Source organism: Tamandua tetradactyla, chromosome 5, assembly GCF_023851605.1.
Source record: "Tamandua tetradactyla isolate mTamTet1 chromosome 5, mTamTet1.pri, whole genome shotgun sequence".
Taxonomy (NCBI): Eukaryota; Metazoa; Chordata; class Mammalia; order Pilosa; family Myrmecophagidae; genus Tamandua; species Tamandua tetradactyla.
Window position 1 is genome coordinate 52,477,113 of NC_135331.1, and position 22,198 is coordinate 52,499,310.

At 37.8% G+C, this 22,198-nt stretch overlaps 1 pseudogene; it reads right to left on the reverse strand.

Moving 5' to 3' along the window:
* Nucleotides 1-7,115: 7,115 nt before the first annotated feature.
* LOC143682429 (dihydrofolate reductase pseudogene) lies at nucleotides 7,116-7,652 on the reverse strand (annotated as a pseudogene).
* Between the last annotated feature and the right edge of the window lie 14,546 nt (nucleotides 7,653-22,198).

Genomic DNA, 22,198 nt, shown 5'->3' on the forward strand with positions numbered 1-22,198 from the left:
GTTTTTCTTCTCAGTGGATATGTTGCCATGCAGAAATGTGGTTCTATTGTTTCCTGATCTGGTTTTTTCAGAGGCTAACATCCCAAATTTTCCAAAGTTCCCAAGATTTAAACATTGCCAACTAGCTTGAAGTTTGCCAAAGCCAAGGGAAGCACAGCTGTGGGTCTTATCCAACCTATTGGCTGTCATTTTGCCACCTCTGGTCTAGACTAACTCTTTCATTTTACAGATGTGGAAATGGCCCGACCAACATCTCAAGCTTCTACCCAGGTTTCTGACTCCCAGTTCAAAGCTTTTGTCATGTAACCACCTTTTCTCAATAAGAAAACAATTTGATGATGCAAAAAGAGAAAAATTACAGTCATAAAACAACATATAAAGAAGAAACGCACAGACAATATAATGAAAACTATGGCAGTAAACCCTGCGGGAAGGAGAAGGAACGGAGTACTCATGGCAGAAAGAATTTGATAAAGCTTTTGCTAGAGGCCTTTGAAGCTAGATATTGAAGGAAGCGGCAGACACAAATTGACAAAAAAGAACAGGAAAGGAAATTCAGTGAAGGGGAACAGAATGAAAACACATGGCTAAGAATGTACAAATGGATATGCAAGAGAGTTTAGAAAATGTCAATTTTTGTCACGAAGCAAAAATTATGGCATGATAATTCATTGGACAAACATTTCTTGAGCTCCAACTGTATGACAGGCATTATTCCAGGCCCGGGGATTCAGCAGTGAACAGAAAACTTAGTTCAAAGATCTTGTGGACCATTTATTCCAGTGGCACAGGCAGTTAATAAAGAAGTGAAAAATAATATAAACTAGTATGAAAAAAATAAAACTAAGATATGACAGTAGCAACTATGAGGGTACAATACTACATTAATGGTCAGGGAAGGCATCTCTGAGGAGGTAACATTTGTACTGAGTCCCAGACGACAAGAAAAGCCAGTTATATGATGATTTGAGGAAGAGCTTTCTGGATAAGTACAATAGGCCTCAGATGAGAAAGAACAGAAGAAATGAATATGGCTATAGCAGAGTGAACTCTGGGGAGGGTGGTAGGATATGAGGTCAGAGAGAGAGGCAGGCACCTGTTAGGCCTTGGTAAAAAGTCTAGATGAGATCCCAGAGAAATGAAATTTCCTATAGGAAAGTAGTTTAATTTGATTATAAATGGATTTCCAATAAGAAGTACCATAATTTGATAAGAAAAGGGGGCAATAATAGAGGTTTTTGAATTGGAGCTGATGACATACAATTGATTTCCAGGAGATGTCGATTTCTATGAGATGCTGTAGATTCAGCAGGCAGAATAATGGTGATGAGAATGGAGAATGGTGGGTGATAGCCTATTCTGCTGGTGAGTACAGAATGGGTTGGGGTCAGGAGCTCTAGATAATGGCTGTTGTCTTCTTCTAGTTTGCTAGCTGCAGGAATGTGATATATCAGAAAAGGAATGGCTTTTAAAAAAAGGAATTTATTAAGTTGCAAGTTTACATGTTCTAAGGCCATGAAAATGTCAAAAGTAAAGCAAGGCTATAGAAATATCCAATCTAAGGCATCCAGGAAAAGATACCTTGGTTCAAGAAGGCCGATAATGTTCAGGCTTTCTCTCTCAGCTGAAAGGTACATGGTGAACGTGGTGACATTTGCTAGCTTTCTCTCCAGGCTTCTTGTTTCATGAAGCTCCCCCAGGGACATTTTCCTTCTTCATCTCCAAAGGTCTCTGGCTATGTGGGCTCTAAAGCTTTTTCCAAAATGGTTCCTTCTTAAAAGGCTCCAGTAAGCAACGCCACCTTGAATGGGTGGAGACACATTTCCATGGAAATAATCAGAAATGTCCCAACCAACAATATTGAATGAAGATTAAAGAACATGGCTTTTCTGGGGTCTACCACAGATTTAAACCAGCACAGGGAGGATTAAGATTCAGTTAGGAGTGGTGGAAAAGAAATGAAGATGAGGAAGCAACTATCGTGGACACTAAAACAGGATGATCTGATGCAAGTCAGCATTTACTGAGAAACAGAAGAGAAAAACGATTGTGTGAACTCTCAAGTTTCAAAGCTACAAGGCCATTTACAAAGTGGCCTTCCTGACCAAGATGAGAAAATTCTATCAAGATGTTAACATTTAGGGAATCATGAGATGTGTATTAAAGGCAACTAGAATTATAAAATTAAGGAGGCTTCTGGAGTGATAAGTCAGGGCAGAAGAGAAGTTTGGAACCACTCTTTGTATCAATGGAAAATGACGCCAGCCGAGAAGCCAAACTTCCAGAAGCAGAGAAGCCAAACTTCCAAAAGTTAATGGAAACAAAGAAAAACAGGTTAAAAAACTGAATCCTGAGTGTACCCACAGCAAGGCTGACAGTTTAGCAGAGTGTTCTGTTTTGTTTTTAAAATTGAACTATTCAATCAAGGAAAAAAGTACAAACCCCTTTGTGACGTTAAGTTGGAAAAAAATGTACCTCGCTGGAAGCAGGAGCATATTCTTTATCAGTGCAATACATCCTAATGTTTTACTGTAAGAAAGTGTTATTTGCAACAAAATTTAACAAATCAAAACATAGGCTCAGGTGGATGGCTTCTCATTAATCTTCACTTACTAAGAGTGATTACTTAACATGTGGATGCAAACCTGAGCCTTCTTCTGGAATCTCCAGCCTCTCTATATTGTCTAGGAAAACTAATAGTCCTATCCTTGAGAGCACTGAGTTTGAAAACAAAAACAAACTAAACTTCAGGCAGACAAAAAATCTTTTTTTAAAAGATTAGAGTAGTTATAAATTTACAGAAAAATCATACAGAAAGTAGAGTTCCCATACGCCATCCTCCAGTTTTCTCTATTATTAACACTTCACATTACAATGGTACCTTTGTTACAATGGATGAAACAATATTAATACAATTACTTTATTAACTATAGTCCATTGTGTTGCAAAGTCCTATGGGCTTTTAAATTTTATTCTCTGTTGTGTTCAGGCAGACTTTCAAACCAGCTCTTTGCTCCTACCATAGCAAAGCATTAATTTTGATTTTTAAAACAAAATAAAATTTGATTATATCTTCAATAGTAGAGGAATTACTTTAGCATAATGCAGAACAGGGGATAATTTAAAGAACAAGCAGTTGACTGTTTTGTTGGAAGACTTATGTATTATCAGTTCCTCTTCAAAGAACAATCAGGATCACAAAATGAGTAGAGAGGAAAAGAGCAAGGACCAATTTTTACCATTCAAAACACCATATTGTGCCTTCCCTGAGGAAATTCTGAGGAAATTAGTTAGGCCATTCAGGAAAATTCTAAAGGAAAGTTTTTTGATTATTTTTAAAATGCTTCAAAATATTTATGTTTTATTTTGGGGGGGGCGATCGCTGTTGCTTTTTCAAAAATTATACAGCATCACAGAGAATTCAAGCAATGCAGATAGCACAACTATCAACATGAAAAAAACTCATCTCACTGTCCATCACATGATATTGCCATTGTTAAGAGTAGAAAAACATTATCTGGATGCTTTCTCTGCATAGATATAGATGGGAGGATAGATGTATAGAAGTATAAAGAGTAGTAAGTAGGAAGAGAAATACTTTATAAAAGTTAATTTCTTGCAGAGGGCCCAGCCTCTCCAGAACATCAGATAGTTCCATTTCCCTATCCCATATTATCAGCAGCCCTTTCCAACATGAAAAAGTTAGAATGGGCATAGCCTAAATATCCTTAAAGAATGGGAGAAAGATCAAAGGTGACGGTGGAGCTATACAGAGAAGGTAGGGTTTAACAAATGAGTATGAGTGAGGAATCATTATAGTGACGTCTCTTTTAGTCTCCAGTATCTTAGAGCAGCTAGAAGTAAAAACCTAAAATTGTGGAATTGTAACCCATACCAAACTCTGGAATCTGTTCTACAACTAATTGTTGCAATGTGCTTTGAAATTTATTCCTTTTTTGTATATATTTTATTTTTCATAAAAAAGAAAAAAATGTTGATTGTGATGATAAATGCACAACTATATGAGGATATTGTGAGCCATTGATTGTACACTTTGGATGATTACCTGGTATGTGAATTTATAATATATAGCAATAAAAAATAAATAATTAGAAAAAAGTTTTTGCTGTTGCTATTTTTAATGTATGTATTTAATATAAATTAAATAATTAAATATAAATATTTAATTTTACTTGAATTTCAACAGAAAAAATGAAAAAAGAAAAAGCAAAAACTAGAAGGACATGAAAAGGATGGAATAAAATATTAGAAAATATGAAAAACCATTGTACTTTGGCCTCTAGGGCCATGCTACTGTGTACGAAGTTGACAAATGTTTGTGATTTAGGAGACGTTTATTAGCATTCTTTATATTATGGTAAGGTACATGTTTAACACTTCATTTTGATGTATTACACTATTAACCTTTCATAGTCTATCCAATTCAGTTATAACATTTGGGATAGCTTTCTATCTTGAGAACGTATTTTGCATTGACACACAAAAGACTAACAGGCAGTTTCTTCCTTTGCACAGTTCTAATATGCATGAATTTCAGCTGCCACGTTTTAAATAACACGAGTCCCAAATAACATGGTTCACATTTCAGCTACTACAGCATATGAACTGTGAGTAATTGCATAAGGCACAAACTTTGCTGCTAGCACTTCAGTCCCTAAATCACTACATAAATAACAGAGGCACATCATGAACCATGATCAATGAAGTCAGTTCCTTCAATGTCTCTCGGTGTTGGTAACTGCACATGTTGCGCTGTTCACTCGCAGATGGCAAACTTGTGTAGTTGTGTTGTGTTCTTATTTCCCAGCACTAAAGCTGAGAATAATTCTTAGGATCACCCATTTTTTGCAACATTAGAATGAATTGGCCAACAAAGATGCAAGTGTAGCAAAGAAACAAAAGTGATAATGCTAGAAAGCGGAATTCCAATCGAGCATAAATGGAGTTATAGAAGACATGGCTGACCATTAATTAAAAAGTTGACTCTGCCATTGTTTGAGAGGCTGTAGCTGTGCAGGCAGAGAAACTTAGGAAATGGAACTTATCCATCTAAATGAGGAAAGCAGTCGTGATGAACAGAATGACACTATCCCAGGGAAAGTGACTCCCGTAAAAAACTTCACATTAAAGGAACTCTTGGGGATTTTTCATGTTACTGAAAGTGCAAAGGATAAAATGCTTGAAGGTGATTCAAACTTAGAGAGGAATATGACAATTTGCTAAAGCACAGAAAAATGTTCCATCTGGGTAGTAAGTTACACAAGAAGAAGACAAGCATTGTTCAAACTATTCTTGGTACATTTTTTACGATTTCTTATAAATAATTAAACACTTTAATTATCAATGTTTCTAGTGCTTTTAATTATAACATACTTAATAAATGTTAGTTTTACTACTTTTTCCTTTCCCTATACATTTGAACAAAGAATATGAGAGTTTTTAATGTTTTGACAAACATTTAAAGGTCATGGAAAATTGTCATTTTTCCCTTTGATTATTAAGATCGCTTAGCATGACTGCAGCTTGCACAGTCATTTTCACAGTCTTGTACTATCATGCAAAGAGGACTTCCCGTTCTTGATTATATCATGCAATTAGCACTCAAATATATTTTGTCTTTATGAAGCATCGTGACTTTCCAATTGAATTTTTAAAATACATATTAATATTTATTCAAAATGTTGGCTATTATATACAATTGGTTTCTTTCACTTAGCAATCTTTGACATTTTTCTATTTCTGTACCTCAATCTTTTAAATAGTGTAGAATATTACATTCTATAGATATACTGGTTAGCCTTTCCTTATTGATCAATATTAGGCTGTTTCCAAACTGTTATTTTTAAAGAAAGTCTTCAACAAATATCATTGGCCCTCTTTGTAGTTCAGGATTAATTTCTAGAAATGTAACCTCTGGGTTCTGAGAATAGGAACATTTTGGAATTTTAATTGATATTGCTAAAATACACTCTTAAAATGGCTGTGTCAATTTATAATGCAGAAAAGTGATGAAAATGTTAGTTTCTTGGATATCACAAGAATCTAAATCTTTGCTAACATGATATGTAAAAAATATTGGTAAGTTACATTTTTTATTGTTGTGAAGCTTATTTTCTAACAAACTAAACTTTGATTTCTAGCAATATCCATTCTCAATTCATTACCTCTTTGAGTCTAATTTTACCCATTATGCTTGTTATTAAATTGAGCTTTCTGTAAAGAGCAGCCTATTGGTTTCCATCATGTAACAACTCTTTTAATCTCACGATGATGAGAAACAGAATTTTTAAAGGTCTCATACCTTTTCTCCTCTTTTAACCCTCAAAAAAGTTAATCTCCAACCTATCTCTATCTTTCCTGCTGAATACAGTGGAGCTCTCAATTCACTAATTCCCTATCTGAGTGAACTTAATTTTTTTCAGAAGAATGATGTAACCAGAATAATTTACAGCCCCTATTTTGATACAATTTTCTTTTCTTTTGGTATGCTGTGTGGCAGGGTCACATTTCATTCTTTTTCCGTGTGAGTATCCTATTATTGCAGCACCATTTGTTGAATTTTTTGTTTCCCTGTTTTTGTTGGTTTCTTTTGTATGTTTGTTTTGGGAAGTGCACGAGCATGGAATCAAACCCGGGTCTCCCATGGGGCAGGCAAGAACTTTACCACTGAACTACCCTTGCACCCCTGATCCAGTTTTCTTTTAAAATATGAATTGTAGTTCTTCAGTTTGTAATCCCTTTCTGCCCTTTGTACTAATCTGTCCAGCTCCTCTCTCTGTGGGTCCTGGTTTCAACTCATGCTACCAGAGACTCTCCAGCTTCGGGCTGTATAGATAGACATGCTCCTCTAGGCAGGGACTGTGGACCTGATCTTGACCCTTGAGGAAAAAGCATTAAAGCAGTTGTAACAAGAAATATTTCACAAATGGCATCTGATACAGTCTAGTTAGAATGGAGAGTGAAAACACCATGCTTAGAAACAATTATCTATAAGTTTAAAATTAACTAAAGCCTCTTTTTTCCTAAAGTAAAAATATGCAATTTTTTAGCGGGGGTAGGAAACAGATTGAATTAAGCCAGAAAACATCTTCACATTAATCATTCTTTTCATGTACTTCAAATTCGTACTTAATGCCTTTCTCCTCCTGGCCATCAGAAAGAACACCTGCATTTTCTGGGAGAGGCTTCTATTTCTCTATATCAATTTCTGGAAAAAATGTGTCACTTTCAAATTCCTGCATGATCCTTGTCACAGTCTAAGATGGTCTGGCTTGTTCATGGCTTCCTTATAAACAGAACTGCCTCCCATTCTCCAAACCGTGCCTACTGTATTTGCTCATTCTGGTTGCTCGATGTGTTTTAAGGAATCACCCAAACTCTTGGTGAGAAAATGCGCTCCCTGTGTGGATTGCTTGAGCGTCCTATTGAGAACTAAAATAATGCTGTCCTTTTAAGGCCAATTCTTCTCTGGCATGGAGAACCAGGTCTTTCTACTTATAATCATGAAGATTACTGAAGAAGTTGTGCTCATTTTTTGGAAATACTCAATTTCACTCTTGAGTAGGGACCAGGGGAGGTCTCTGCTTGCTGCTGCCCATGTCCTGGGACACAGCGATGATGCAGTCGAGGAGACAAACCTTGACGACAGCAGCAGCCAATACCACCAAGCTCGCTCACCTCACCTGAACTCTCTGCCTTGTTTGGATTGAAAATTGTCTCCAATTACATTTTTTTTTTTGCATGGGCACTAGGAATTGAATCCTGGTCTCCGGCATGGCAGGTGAGAACTCTGCCACTGAGGGGGGTTGCCCTCCCTCCAATTACATTTTAAATGCTTAATTGCAGAGATAAATCATCCTCTGTGCCTTCTAGAGTGTCCAGTCCACAAAGCATAGCTCTGTAGTATTGACTATTTGGTAAATGCTTAATTAACATTTATTGATTTACTAGTGAGGTATTCTTAGGTTGCATGAGAATGTACTTAAAAGGTGTAAAGTCACAATAATAAATATTATTCCTTTCTTTGGAGTGTACACTCTAGGAAGGTGGTACACAGTGTTGCTTGGATGATGCAAATGGTGGCGTGCAGATTTGTTTTGTGCACAACTTTATAATCTTACAGGCAGTCCTGGTGCCCATATCTAGTACCTAGAACAATGCCTGCAATGCCAAAGGCATAAAATAAATATTTATTGAATTAATGTCATTAATAATAACTGCTAGGACTTTGTGCAAGATGTTTTATATACATTATCTCATTTAATCCTTACAACAATTCTATTGCCCCCATTTTTAGATGAGAAAAATGTGGCTTAGAGAGATTAAGTGACTCACCCAACAAAGACATGCTAGAGCTGGAATTGGAATCGAGGTCTGTCTGATACGAATGTGTCTCAGCCACTAGGCTGTCAGTTAGAATGACTTCAGCGTCACTGAAAGGTGTATGAATGGATTAAAAGAGTATGGAATTAAAAATCTCTTCAAATATATTCCCTTTGTATCACAGACATTTCAAAAGGGAGGTGCTGCTTAGCAAATTTATTTTGCAGAAATATTGACTTATCATTTCCCTTATGACATTCCTTTTTAAAGTTAAGTTTTAAAAAATCACAAAAATGTTTTTTCTAAAGTAATAGCTTGAAACAGAAATGGCTGAAAATCATATTATGATTATTTCGAACGTCCCTATATTTTATGAAGCTCTCCTGATGTGCAAAAGAATATGTGTGTGTGTGAATCACCTCTCATATCAAAAAAAGTTCATGTTCGTAAGAAATTATATGGTTTTCTGCTTTGGTATTTCCCTACACAAACAATTTACAGGTACTTCTTGGATAAAAATCTATTGGTATTATGGGGAGAGGCATCACTGTAGCACTGCACATACTCGAAATTTCCATTCATTTTCTTACTTTGGTAACAGCACATCAGATCAACCATGGCCGGCTGTTTATGGGAAGTGCCGTGTAGCGCATGAGGACTGAAGAGGTTGTGACAGGCCATCAGAGGCTGGGACAGAACTGGGCAAACCCACTATGTTAGAAGGCTGTTATTACTGTCAATTTGGCAAATGCCCTTGCTTCAAAGATAGTAGTTTCTTTTTCTTTGTATATAACAAAATATTCTTTTGACTACTTGTGCTGGTTTGAAAGGATGTATGTCCCCTAGAAAAGCCATGTCTTAATCCTAACCCCATTTTGTAAAGGCAGCCATTTCTTCTAATCCCTATTTCCTACTGTATGTTTGAGACTATAATTAGATCATCTCCCTGGAGATGTGACTCAATCAAGAGTGGTTGTTAAACTGGATTAGGTGGAGATGTGTCTCCAGCCATTCGGGTGGGTCTTGATTAGTTTATGGAAATCCTATAAAAGAGGAAACATTTTGGAGAAAATTGGAGATTCAGAGAGAGCAGAGAACACCACACACCATGAAGCAGAGAGTCCACCAGTCAGCGATTTTTGGAGATGAAGAAGGAAAATGCCTCCCGGGGAGCTGGAGAGGAAGCTAGCAGATGACACGGTGTTCGCCATGTGCCCTTCCAGCCGAGAGAAAAACGCTGATAGTGTCTGCAATGTGCCTTTCCACTTGAGACAGAAACCCTGAACTTCATTGGCCTTCTTGAACCAAGGTATCTTTCTGGGATGCTTTAGATTGGACATTTCTGTGGACTTGTTTTAATTGGGACATTTCCTCAGCCTTAGAACTGTAAACTAGCAACTTATTAAATTCCCCTTTTAAAAGCCATTCCATTTCTGGTATATTGCATTCTGGCAGCTAGCAAACTAGGAACACTACTCACTACTCTTCTTCCCAGCAAATATATGGGTGTGTGTGTATATACATATATATATACACACATATATATACGTATTTGGAGGAAGATTTGTTTTGCAACCACTGCTGAACAGCAGATCATGATCAAATCTCTATCTGTCTGCAGCTCCATTCTTCAATCGTCCCAGTATTCAGTGTTAAATCGCCTTTTATAATCAGGCTTTTTTTTCTTTGATATTGGTTCTACTTTTAGACCTCTTGATTTGTGCTAGTCATAATTCCCTTTTCTGGTGGTTTATTTTGCCTTTCTTCAAATCTTCGCAGTTATCTTCCTTTCTTTTTAAACTAGATCTGTCACCTTCAATTGCATTTAGTAAAATGCTCAGTTAAGATGGTTTCCCTGGTCTGTGTTTGGAACCTGAAACCAATGCTTCTGTCAGTGTGGTCAGTTAGTGGTGCTCTTCCGACTGCATTCTCTCTCAGATCTCTCACTCTCTTTGGGGCTTAAACTGTATTACCTCTGTGCAGATTCAGTTATTCAAAAAATAATTTTTGAACACCTACTATGTGCCAGGTCTGTCGATGTGGTGATAAACATGACAAATGTTTCTCTGAGCGTATAATAGTAGGGAGGACATTAAATGAAATAGTAAATAAATGGATAAACGATGTGAACTCTGATAGATAAGTGCCAGGAAGGCAATAAATGGGTTCTGTGATGGGGTGGGATGTGTGCTACATTATACAAGGTAATTAGGGAAGGTTTTTCTTAGGAAATGACATTTGCTCCGAGCACTGAAAGGTAACATTGTGGGCAGTCAACCCGTGATCTAAGATCCTAAGAAAGAAGTTTGGAGGCAGAGGGAACAGCATTTCTACTCTGAGACAACCATGAGTCTGTTCCTGCCTGGGGAGCAGAAATATGGCCAGAGGGATAAGCAAGGGTCTTTGTGGAGGAGGGGAAGGCAGGGAATAGCCAGGGGCTGGATCCTGAGAGGCCTCTGGGTGGCAAAGAGTTGGGTTTATTCCAAATGTAATGGAGAACCACGGGAGAATTTTAAACAGAAGAATATCATAAGTCTATATATATATATATATACATATATATAAAATATGTTAAATATAACATATAAAATATTTGGCATCTATACAATTATATTATATAATATGCTATATATGTCATAGTACATATATAACATATATATGATATGTATTATATATTATAACTCGTATATTATATATAATGCTATTATATAATAATAAAAATATAACTTGCTATTGTTTTATTGTTGTTGTTAATAATATTAAATAGTAGCTGGTATTTATTGGGACTTACTAGGTACCAAGCACTGTCATAAGTAAATTCCCATAAAATTATGTATTTTTAATCCTCGCTCAGGCTATGTGTGGAAAATGTATTTTAGGTAAGGAGGTTGTAGACACAGGAAGACTGGTTAGGAGGTGACGCCGTAATCCAAGTGGATAGGGTGGAGGCAGTAAGGATGGAAAAAAGTGGACAGGTTTAGAATGTATTTTGGACCTCAAACCAATAAGACTTGATGTAGATATGGGAAAGGGGTAAAAAAAGAATTAAAAAAAACACTCTAAGGATTTTGGCTTGAGAACTGGAGGGTGTTTACTGAGATAGAGAAAGCCAGAGGAGAAACAAGTTTGTGTAAGGAATGAAGTGTTCTGCCTCAACATGCTCAATGAGATGCCTATTAGATGTCCCAGAGGAGATGTGTAGATGGCAGCATGGAGTTCAGAGGAGGTTAGCATGTCTTGTCCTTAGGTTTGGAGAAAAGTGTTAAGAGCAAATAGTTTAAGAGATAGAACATATGCATCTTGAAATTAGAATTGTTCATTAATATTTGGGTCAAGTGCATCATTTTGGAAAACAGAAAGACTGCTGACAGTACGTTGATTCTAGAGGGCATTTTTTGACATTTGCTGTCAGCTCAACATAGAATGAAGTGTTCTACTTCATTCTCAAAGTGTGTGTCTCAGGAATGTTCCAAACTATTTCCAGAGTTAGACTGGCTAGATTGAAATCCCAAGTGTATCCCTTAATAACTTTGTGATTATGGCAAACTATTTAAATATCCATATCTCTGTTTCATTGGCAATAATACTGGCCTCACAGGTAGATTACATCAGAGGGCTCTTTGGTCTTATGTGGAAATTGAGAATTAAATTAAATGAGAGTAGTAAGGTTACATTGGCCTCTGGCTCCTGAAGCTTGACCTGAACTGGGTTGGCTCTGGAGATAGAGGCTAAGATGCTAAATGCAACACTACAGGAAGCTCTGGGCCCTTTAAATAGCTCGGGATGTGCTATGAGCATAGTGAGGCCTGCCTGGCAACCTGGAATAGATACTTATTCAGTAGGCTCAGAGGAGGGTATGGTTTGGAGTATGGGACTTTTATGACTTGCCTTAAGAAAAAGACATCTGTTTGTTCTTTAGACTGATGTGTCTAATGCAGTGGTTCTCAAATTTAAATGTTTAGCAGAATCCCAAGAAAGGCTTGTTAAAGCATAATGCTGGGCCCAAGTCCCAGAATTTTGAATTCAGTAGCTCTTGGATGAGGCCTAAGAATTTGCAGTGCTAACAAGTTTCTAGGTGATGGTAATGCTAATGCTTCTGGTCCAATGACCAGTTGTTTTTAGAGAACTGCTGCCCTACTGCATCCCAGAGACTGGGTAACAGATGGGACTGTGATCTCATAGCCGGTACTTGCCATAGGGAGGAGTTACCCATATCGGGTTATGGAGTTATCCATATTGGTGACAATGTTAATAATGAAAACAACTTTCTCAATCTGTGGAGAAACCCATCTCTAAAGCCAACTCCTTTCAGCTCCAGCAAAAAAATTTGAATCCTCACTTTCAACATCCATAGGTTCAGAAACCCAGATGAAGTGAATCTTGAAATGGAAGACTAAAAAGTATCTCCCTCTGAGTTGTACATCAGTTCAGAGCCTGTCCTCCCCAGCTAGGACCCCTGCATCTTCCATAGATTTATAACTAAATACAGAAATTGGACCCAGGCAGTACCCTGGAGCCTGAATTTACTGCCACTTTCATGCTGTGTCTAAAATGGCATCCCCGCCTCCTGGAAAGGTGTGTGGGATTCCTTAAGAATTTTATCTGGGGATATAAATCATAACCCTAGCTGTCAAACTTCACCCAGAGGAAAGAAAAGGCCTGTAGTTTTTTCAGTCTTATCTCTAAAATTATTTCATTTCCATTCTACTGACAGAATAAGGAACTTTTGTTCTTTAATTCCTTCTGAATTAAATTTTGTTCTTAAATTCGTTCTCTCCCCTGCTATTTTCTGGAGATCCTGAAGGAAAGTCAACATACGGGTTTGGTTCGTTTGGTTCCTCGGATCCTAGCTCTTTCTGCAGAGCCAGAAGTATTCCCTTTGGAGGCTTTCCTGATGTCTGACTGGCACCTAGTCTCCTGCCTCATTGTACCACAATCTCCCTTCTCCTCCCTCTTAAACATCCTTACTGCTGCTTCCCCTCTACTTTCTGAAATCAGTAGCTGCATCATTCAGGTCAAGCTAAGCCATGCTACAATAATAATGACCCCAATCTTTTAGTAGCTTTCAACAACAAAAGCTATTTTCTCATCTACATTAATTTCTCACTTATGTTAAGAGCAGATCAGCTTCAACTCTACCCCGCATCATCTTTATTTCAGGAATTAGGCCAAAGGAGCAACCCCTATCTGGGGCACGTTGGTCTAACTCAAGCAGAGAGAAAAACAATGGCAGAATCATGCAATGGCTCTTAAAGCTTCCATCAGAAGTAGTATATGTCCCTTTTACTCCTATTTCATTAGACAAAGCAAATCCCATGACTAAACCTGATGTTAATGGGTGGGAAGTATAATCCTCCCTTTGTATAATCCTTCCTACAATATAATCTTCCCTTAGGGAGGTTATGGCAGGAAAGATCGGCAAACATTGACTGATAATACAATCTATAATAGCTCAACCTCTTAATTATAATTACTGTTTTTTATGTAAGTATACTCATCCCTACCACCTAAGAAAAACAATTCAAATGTTCCATCCCATATCAGCATCAAGTTCAAAGTCCAGGATCTTGTGAAAATCTCAACCTCAGGTCTGGGTAGCTTCTTCTGTTTTAGAGATCTAGGAACTTTAAAGACAAGTTATCTTTCTCCCATGTACCTAATATGAATGGGAGAGCAGGGGCAGAATAGCTGCAATAAACACTTGCATTTGAGAACATGAAGAATGAGAGCCTTTTGGCTCTGGGAAATCATTCCCATTCCATCACTTTCTTCAACCCATATGAAGGGAGCATTGTCCTTATCCATAGGGAATAATCAGCTTTCTTAGCCTGTTTCTTGTACTTAGAAGGTTTGGGGCCCAAGTCCCAAATTTTTAGTTTCTTTTCTTCCAGTCTGGCTCCTCTTTTGGCAACATAACTTCTTCAAAATCGTACTTGGGATTTTATCTACTTCATTTCAGCCAGCTCCATATATCAGTAGCCACACCCACAATTATTTTGAGACCCACCTCTCTAGATTTAACTGGTAGCACTCTAAACCCATCTGATTTCTGTGAGAAGAGAAGGACCCATTAGGTCAGATGAGGCATGTTTTTGAACAGTAATCATCTGTCACGCTGGCTATGAATTCTGATAGCTGTTGAACTTTGATCTATCAGTCTTTGGTAGACTAGGGACTAAAATCTGCCTGCCTCTTTCTCCCAGTGGAATTTAGCTCCTAGTACAATGTGCCAGCTCCAATGCCACCTTTGTTCAGATGTGATGAGGTTTGATGTGACGGTTGAAAGGCTGAGATGAAGTCCTGTCTCATCTTGTTAGTGGCCAGCTTACTGTAAGCTCTCGAGTGGATAGAGTATGGGAGTATGGGATGCTAGTCATGATGTGTGTGGGGTAGTGGTGAGGAGTTATGGAAGACCTACTTCCTTGAAGCTCCAGTTACCTATGAGCGGTGCTGTGTATGTCTCAAGTCCCAGGTTGCCCTAATCCTTTGCTAACATGATGTGATCTCACAAACATTGAGAATGGTCTGGGGCTATAAGAATTGTAGAACTCATGGGAATTATTCATACCCATGAGTTCTCGTTTCCTTTTGTTCTTTGTTCCCTGCTTCCCACCACCATACTTCTGTATTGAGTATCTATCTTGTATATTAAATAGTTTATATTTTAAATGTTTGGTTAGGATAAAAGTAAAAAAGAAAAACACTAAGGTTAGGCTGAAGAAATAAATGACTTAATGCATATAAAATGCTTAGCAGAATTGATAGGAGCTGGACATGTATCAGGTTTTATAAACTCATATAAATTAAGTCCTAATTTACTGGGCATCTAGAAGACCCAAGTTGGTAGTGGTCTGCTCCACCCTCTTTGCCTTCCTTTTTGCTTCGTGACTCCCTCTTTTTATTGACCATTCTACCCACTTTCTGTCCTTCAAGCCACTGTCAGCTTCTTTGGACTCCATAAAAGATCTTGAGTCATCTTTAGTCAAGAGGTTGAGAAAGAGAAGGAATATATGAAACTGAGAGAAAGAGGAAAAGAAGCCCCTCTATTTAAGAACTTTAAACCAATGTGCTTGCTTCCATCGATATGAGCAGAACTATGTTCCAGAGGAAAAGTTCATGAGTCCTGCTTGGCACAGGCTAATGAAATGATCAGTTCCAGGTGGTCATTTTAGTCACTAGTCACATTTCTTGTGATTGTGCAGATTTGGGGTTGTTTTATGCACCTTCGACTCCTTATGTCCAGAAAGTACAAAGGCTGTATGACTATTGGAAGAATTAGTAAGAGGAGGCATATGGCTATGATTGAAGCAAAAGCAGAGGGAATGAAACATTCTAAATGAGGAGAAAATGATGAGAGCTGCATGTGAGTAAGGGATGAATTGTTTCAAAGAAAGAATAGCTCTGAAGGACAAAGAGAATCCAGCAGGAGTTGAAGAGCTGGGCTTTTGTAATCAAGAGTAATCATGCAGAGATGAGGCAAAGTGATTAACAAAATGGAAAGGCTGGCCCATGGAGTTAGATGATCAGAATCAGCAAGGATGTCCTTTAGTCTGTGTTAATTCAGGAGAAGGCCAAAGGTTTGTTTGAAAACTTAAAGGCTAAATATGTTTGTGGTAGACCAAGGCCAGGCCTGCCTGTAGGATAAGTGGAAAACTCCTACACCCTGCCACCCAGGTGTAGATAAGGAGAAATTGCCCCAGGCTGGGCACAGCAAGCATTTCAAGGTCTGGAATCTGGATATTAGCCTGAATGCAACAGCTTGCTTAGGAACTAAATTTTCGCCTTATATGGTGGCATAAGTTGTGGTTGCTAATGTGGCTGAGGTATGATAGACAGCAAGCCCACACTTCTGGGCTCCCCTGACCTCCCAGTCATCTCATTCTCTTCAAGCTGCCAAGACCACCAAATTTATGGCGTCTCTGTGAAAAACAAAGGAGGCAATGGGCAGCTGCATCTGCCTTACCTCATGTCTACTCTTTAGCACTGCTTACATGGTGCTTTGGAAGTAAATCAAAGTAAAGCATCTTTGAACTGAGCTCAAAATGTCATTCTTGCCCATTCTCTCACCTAGACCAGACTCCATGGTCTGACGCTGCCTGGGGCGAGAGTGAAGCACTTCTTAAAAGCCAGGAGTGGTGCATTAGTTCAAGGCCTGGCACCATCTGCACTGTCAAATGAGCGGCAAGTGCAGATATTGTATCTGCTGGGGTCAAGGGGGTGCTGCCTCAGAAGATTTTCAATGATCCATTTTTGTAGGAAAAATGCCCCCAAAGTACATATTTATCAATAGAAGGGAGACAAGTATGCCTGATTTAAAAGTTTTAAGACTCATTTAACTCATATTAAGTAGAGATGAGTTTATTAAGCAAAATTTAAGCTTAAACTTCTCTTAGTCACATTAGACAATGGCCATGGGGCTTGAAACCCAAAACCCATCCTGCTTGGCCTCTCCCTCTGAAAGTCTCTCCCCAGGCACCATCATAACTCCCCAGGGCTTATTACCACACAGCATACCCCACATTATGCAATGTTAGTAAGTTATAGTTCAATTTGGGACATTTTTGAGAATGAAAGGGGACACTTGGTAATTATGTCAGACAACAGGCATAACCTGGAACTGTCCTGGGAAAACTGTGATATGTAGTCACTCCATAGATAAGTTAATTGCAGTACTTGCATGTCCAAAACCCCTTCCAAAGATACTGCTCTGTCTATAGATCCTGTTGAAGAGTTAGTTCCAGGCTCATCTTATGGACCCTGAGCACAATGGACTGGACTCTAGTTGAGCAAGTGACCCAAGGCTAAGGCTAATAGTAATCCTGAGCTAGTGACTCAGGATGACATTGATGAGTCTGGGTTTGACATGACAAGCCTGGTCAAGCACAAACTGATCAAAAGAAACTAGGGAGCAGTGATTCTTTTTTTGCCTCCGCACTGCTCACCCATGGAAGACACACTGCCATTATCGGTAACATCTGTCATTACACTGAAGCAATTCTCAGTTGGTGGGCATTGGGGAGGGGAAGTGGCAATTTAACAAACTCCAGCAATGTCTACCAAACTCCAAATGCACACACCCTTGACCAAATAATTCCAAGTCTAGAATTTGATCCTACTGGTAAACTTGCACACTTGGAGGTTATATATTGTGGCAATGTTTCAATAGCAAAAGATTGGCAAAAAGATAAATCTTTATGTCCATCAATTTGGAACTGAGTAAATAAATTATGGAACAGACTAAATGAAGGTCTGAAAGATATATTAAGTGATAAAATTAAGGTGCCAAAAGACATACATACATACATACATACATACATACATACATACATACATACATACATAAATAATAAAACAAACAAAATCCAGGTACCAAAGTGTGTACAGTATGCTAGAATTTGTGAAAAAGGCAGAGCAGGGGAAATGTATCTGGTGACAACAGGGAGTACATGAGTGTGTGTGTTTGCTTGTATGTGCACAAAACATTTCTGGAAAGATAATAAAGGTTGTCTCCAGGGAGAGAAAAGTGCATGGTACTGAATTGGAGAGTTTTCTTTTAAACTTGACTTTTGAACCCTGTGAATTTTATCACTTATTTTTAAAATAAGTACATAAAATTAAAATTAAACATCTGGGATGTAGGACAGCTTTTAGCTAGGAAATATTTAAAATGATTTGCCTTAGAAATATTAACTCAATCCTTGCTGATAGGTGGCCACCTAGGATCAATGGTAGATTCGGGCTGGATGAAGTTTGGTCATTGGATGGCAAGGTCTTAACCTTTCAGCAAACATGTGTTATGCACTTTAGGGATTACAGGCTTTATTAAAGCCATCTGTAGTCCACATAGAGCCTGGATATAACCCACTAGTTTACCCATAGAAGATGCTCAACAAATGTTTGATGAATGAAATAGAACTGGCAGAAGAGAGAATGAAGATAATGAATTAAAATATGAAATGGCATGAAATAATTGTTATATGATGGCTTAAACCAAATGCTGAGAGAGAGTGGAGGAAAGACTTACTTCTTCTGAAGGAGAGAATCAGGGATCTGTGCTTTGTGATGGAGAGGAACAAGGGCGTGGAATCCACAGCCCTGGAATACACTCCTGGCTTGACCCCTTTTCTGGCTGTTACTTGATTCCTTATTGCTTCTTTGTTCCCATCTGTACAAAGAGTTATAACACCCACCTGGCAGGGCTACCGTATACTGTAAAGGAAATAACTCAGGTAAAGCACCTACCAAGGAGCTGGACACAATAATATGTTGGGCTCCCAGTGAGATTTAGGGAGAACACTGAAGGATGAGTAGAAATTTAATAGTCGGGAGGAAGATAAGGTACCACAGCCTAAATGGATAATACAATCGGGTCAGTCAAACAAAGAAAGCTTTGGGGTTTATTTACAGAAAGAACATTCAGGGGATTCAAGTAACCCTTAAATGTGGCTAATTGGCAGTACAAAGATGGAGTTTCTTCCTTTTTCTCTGTTTCTGCTCATTTCCTTCTTTTGACTTCTTACGGCTTTTTTAAAAACTTTTTTTATTGTGAAATATAACATACACAAAAAAAGCAATAAATTTCAAAGTACATTTTAACAAGTAATTATAGAACAGATTTCAAAGTTTGATATGGGTTACAGTTCCACAATTTCAGGTTTTTCCTTCTAGCTACTCTAAGACACTGGAGACTAAACTGAAATATCAATAAAATGATTCAACAGTCATGCTCATTTGTTAAATCCTATCCTCTCTGTTATAACTCTTCCTTCTCTTCTGAACCTTCTCTCTATCTTGAAGGATAGTAGGGCTATGCCAATTTGAACTTTTTATGTTAATAAGGGAAGTCGACAATAGGGATAGAATTAGTTGATGTTCTCCGAGAGGCTGGCCCCTCTGGGTTTCAGGACTTATCTGGCCTAGGAACCATCCGGAGGTTATAGGGTTCAGTGCATGAAACTTTTGTAGATGCTCATCCGGAGGTAATAGGGTTCAGTGCATGAAACTTTTGTAGACGCTCAGAGCCCTGGGTGTTCTTTAGGGTTAACAGGAATGATGTTGGTTGGGGTTTGGCCAACATGGCAGTTAGCATTATCTAACTGAGGCTTGCATGAGAGTGGCCTCCAGAAGAGCCTTTCAATTCTGTTTGAACTCTCTTAGCTACTGATACGTTATTTTGTTACATTTTGGTCAGGAAGGTGTTGATCCCACAGGGCCAGGGTCAGGCTCATTCCTGGGAGTCATGTCTCACCTTGCAAGGGAAACTTTCACCCTTGAATATCATGTCCCACATAGCGGGGAGGGTAATGATTTTCCTTACAGAGTTGGGCTTAGAGAGAGAGAGAGGCTACATTTGGGCAATAAAAGAGGTTTTCTGGAAGTAACTCTTAGGTATAATTATAGGTAGGCTTAGCTCTCTAGTATAGAAATAAGTTTCATAGTTACAAGCCTCAAGATCAAGAACTTGGCCTATTAACTTGGGACTCCCTAATGTGAGAGAGTTTCAGGGAGTTTTCATGTGAGAAAGTTTAATAGTTTTGCATTTTTCTACAGTCCTTCAAGGGACTTTGCCAATACTTTTTAATTACCTGCCCAACATACCCTGAGATGTATTTGGGTATTGCATTAGGCTATACAGAATTACAAGCCCTCATTCCCATTCTGGGCTCCATGTTGTTTGGGTTGTTTGAATGAGCTATCCAGTCAAGTTGATTTAGACTGTGGATTATAGAGAATTTAGGTTTTGAACAAAATAAACCTCTCTGCCTTTGGTCTCATACAGTAGTGCACTGTAATACAGACACTATCATATTTTGTTATGGCTTTTATTTAATCCTACTCCTTCTTTTCCTCCTTTTTTCCCCTTCCCTTTTTAATGTCAAAAGATAAGATTCTATTCTGATGCCATCATTATTTTCCCAGATGATCTTAAAATTGTTACTTAATTTTTCCAAGTTTCAACACAGTTTCATAGGTGCTAAGAGCTGGGAGGAATAGTCTTTTAAATTAAAAACAGAGAGAAGAGGGTTATTTGCCCCATTGAAATATCATTTAACACATGAATACTAACATATATAGTGTATTAAGTGCCTGTTGGGCTTCACATGCAGTATTATGGTTTCCCATACCTATTAGGTAGGTATTATTAGCCCCATTTTACAGATGAGGAAATTGACACCCAGAGAAGTTAAATGACCAGACTTGGTAGAATCAGGATTTGAGCTCAAAAGTGATTTCAAAATGTATGGTCTTACGTGAGTATCTCTTCCCTCCCAAAGCTCCTTGAATTTCTCTGATTTCTCAACTGATAGTAAATTTTTCAGATTTTACTTCTGTGAGTGAGTCACATTTTATAGAAAAGAATTACTGGGATAGGTCATCTATTTTAAGAGAAAATGACAATAGTATCACTATCTATCTGGTGCTTCTGAGAGTGGAATTTTATTTAATAGACCACAAAGTTATTAGGTAACTTATGAAAGTACATCGAAGATGTGGGTATGCCTTTGGTTCTACCAGATTCCCATAGCGATTAATACCAAATTATGGAAATCCCTCCCCAAATTATTCTGTTCTTAACGTGGCAGGTCATGTGACTGACTTTTTTTTTTTTTGGCTATTCTTTTTGTCTAAACTTATTTATTCAGTGAGCAAAATTATCAACATGCAGAAAAACATGGAAAGTCTGTTATCCACACTCAGGAAAAAAAATTTGTTTTGAGAATTTAATTGTCAAGAAGGCTGGTGGCCAGCCTCAAATGCTGGTATGTATTCTTTAATATTTCCATTTCAAATACCATTTGGAAGGCTCAAAGTGTTTAACTGAATTTTGAACATGTCTGAATCCAACTATAATTGGAAAAGTTATTGGTGGAATTTGTTTATAATTAGAAAAGATTCAAATATGATAGCACATACATGCTTATTCTCTTTTGCTTTTCATTTTTATGCCCATGATGTTCTGATATAAATTTACCATAGGTGTTTCCACATACAAATGAATACTTCTTAGGACATTTTAAGATTTTTTCCCCCAGTGTTGGTGGGGGAGGGGCTTGATATGACTGAAAGATTGAGAAGGGAAGCAAATATTCATGAAAAATACAATATTCTGTTGTGGACATGGCTTTAGAGAACAGTTGCCCAAAGCTTTCCTTTTTTTTTTTTTTTTTAACATTTTTTTAACTTTTTTATTGCATACTATAACATATATACAAAGCAAAGAAATAAAAAAGCAATAGTTTTCAAAGCACTCTTCAAAAAGTGGTTACAGGATAGATCCCAGAGTTTGTCATGGACTATGTTCGATCCTCTCATATTTTTCTGTCTAACTGCTCCAGGATATAAGAGGCTAGAGGGCCTAAATACTTGTTTATCATCACAATTGACTTTTCTTTCTTTTTTTTGTGAATAATAACATATATACAAAAAAGTTATAAATTTCCAAGCACAGCATCACAATTAGTTGCAGAACGTATTTCAGATTTTGACATGGGTTACAATTTTAGGTTTTTACTTCTAGGTGTTCTAAAATACTGGAGACTAAAAGAGATATCACTTTAATGATTCAGCATTCATATTCATTTGTTAAGCCCTATCTTCTATGTATAATTCCACCATCACCTTTGATCTTTCCATACCTCTCACTGGGGTTGTTTGGGCTATGGCAATTCTAAATTTTTGATATTGGAAGGGTCTGTCATTAATTTGGGGTAGGGAAATGGAACTACCTGATGTTCTGGAGAAGCTGGGCTAGGTTTCAGGACTTATCCGGACCAGGGACCCATCTGAAGGTTGTAGGTTTCTGGCAAGTTACTCTAGTGCCTAGAACCCTTGTGGAATCTTATAAATTGCCCTA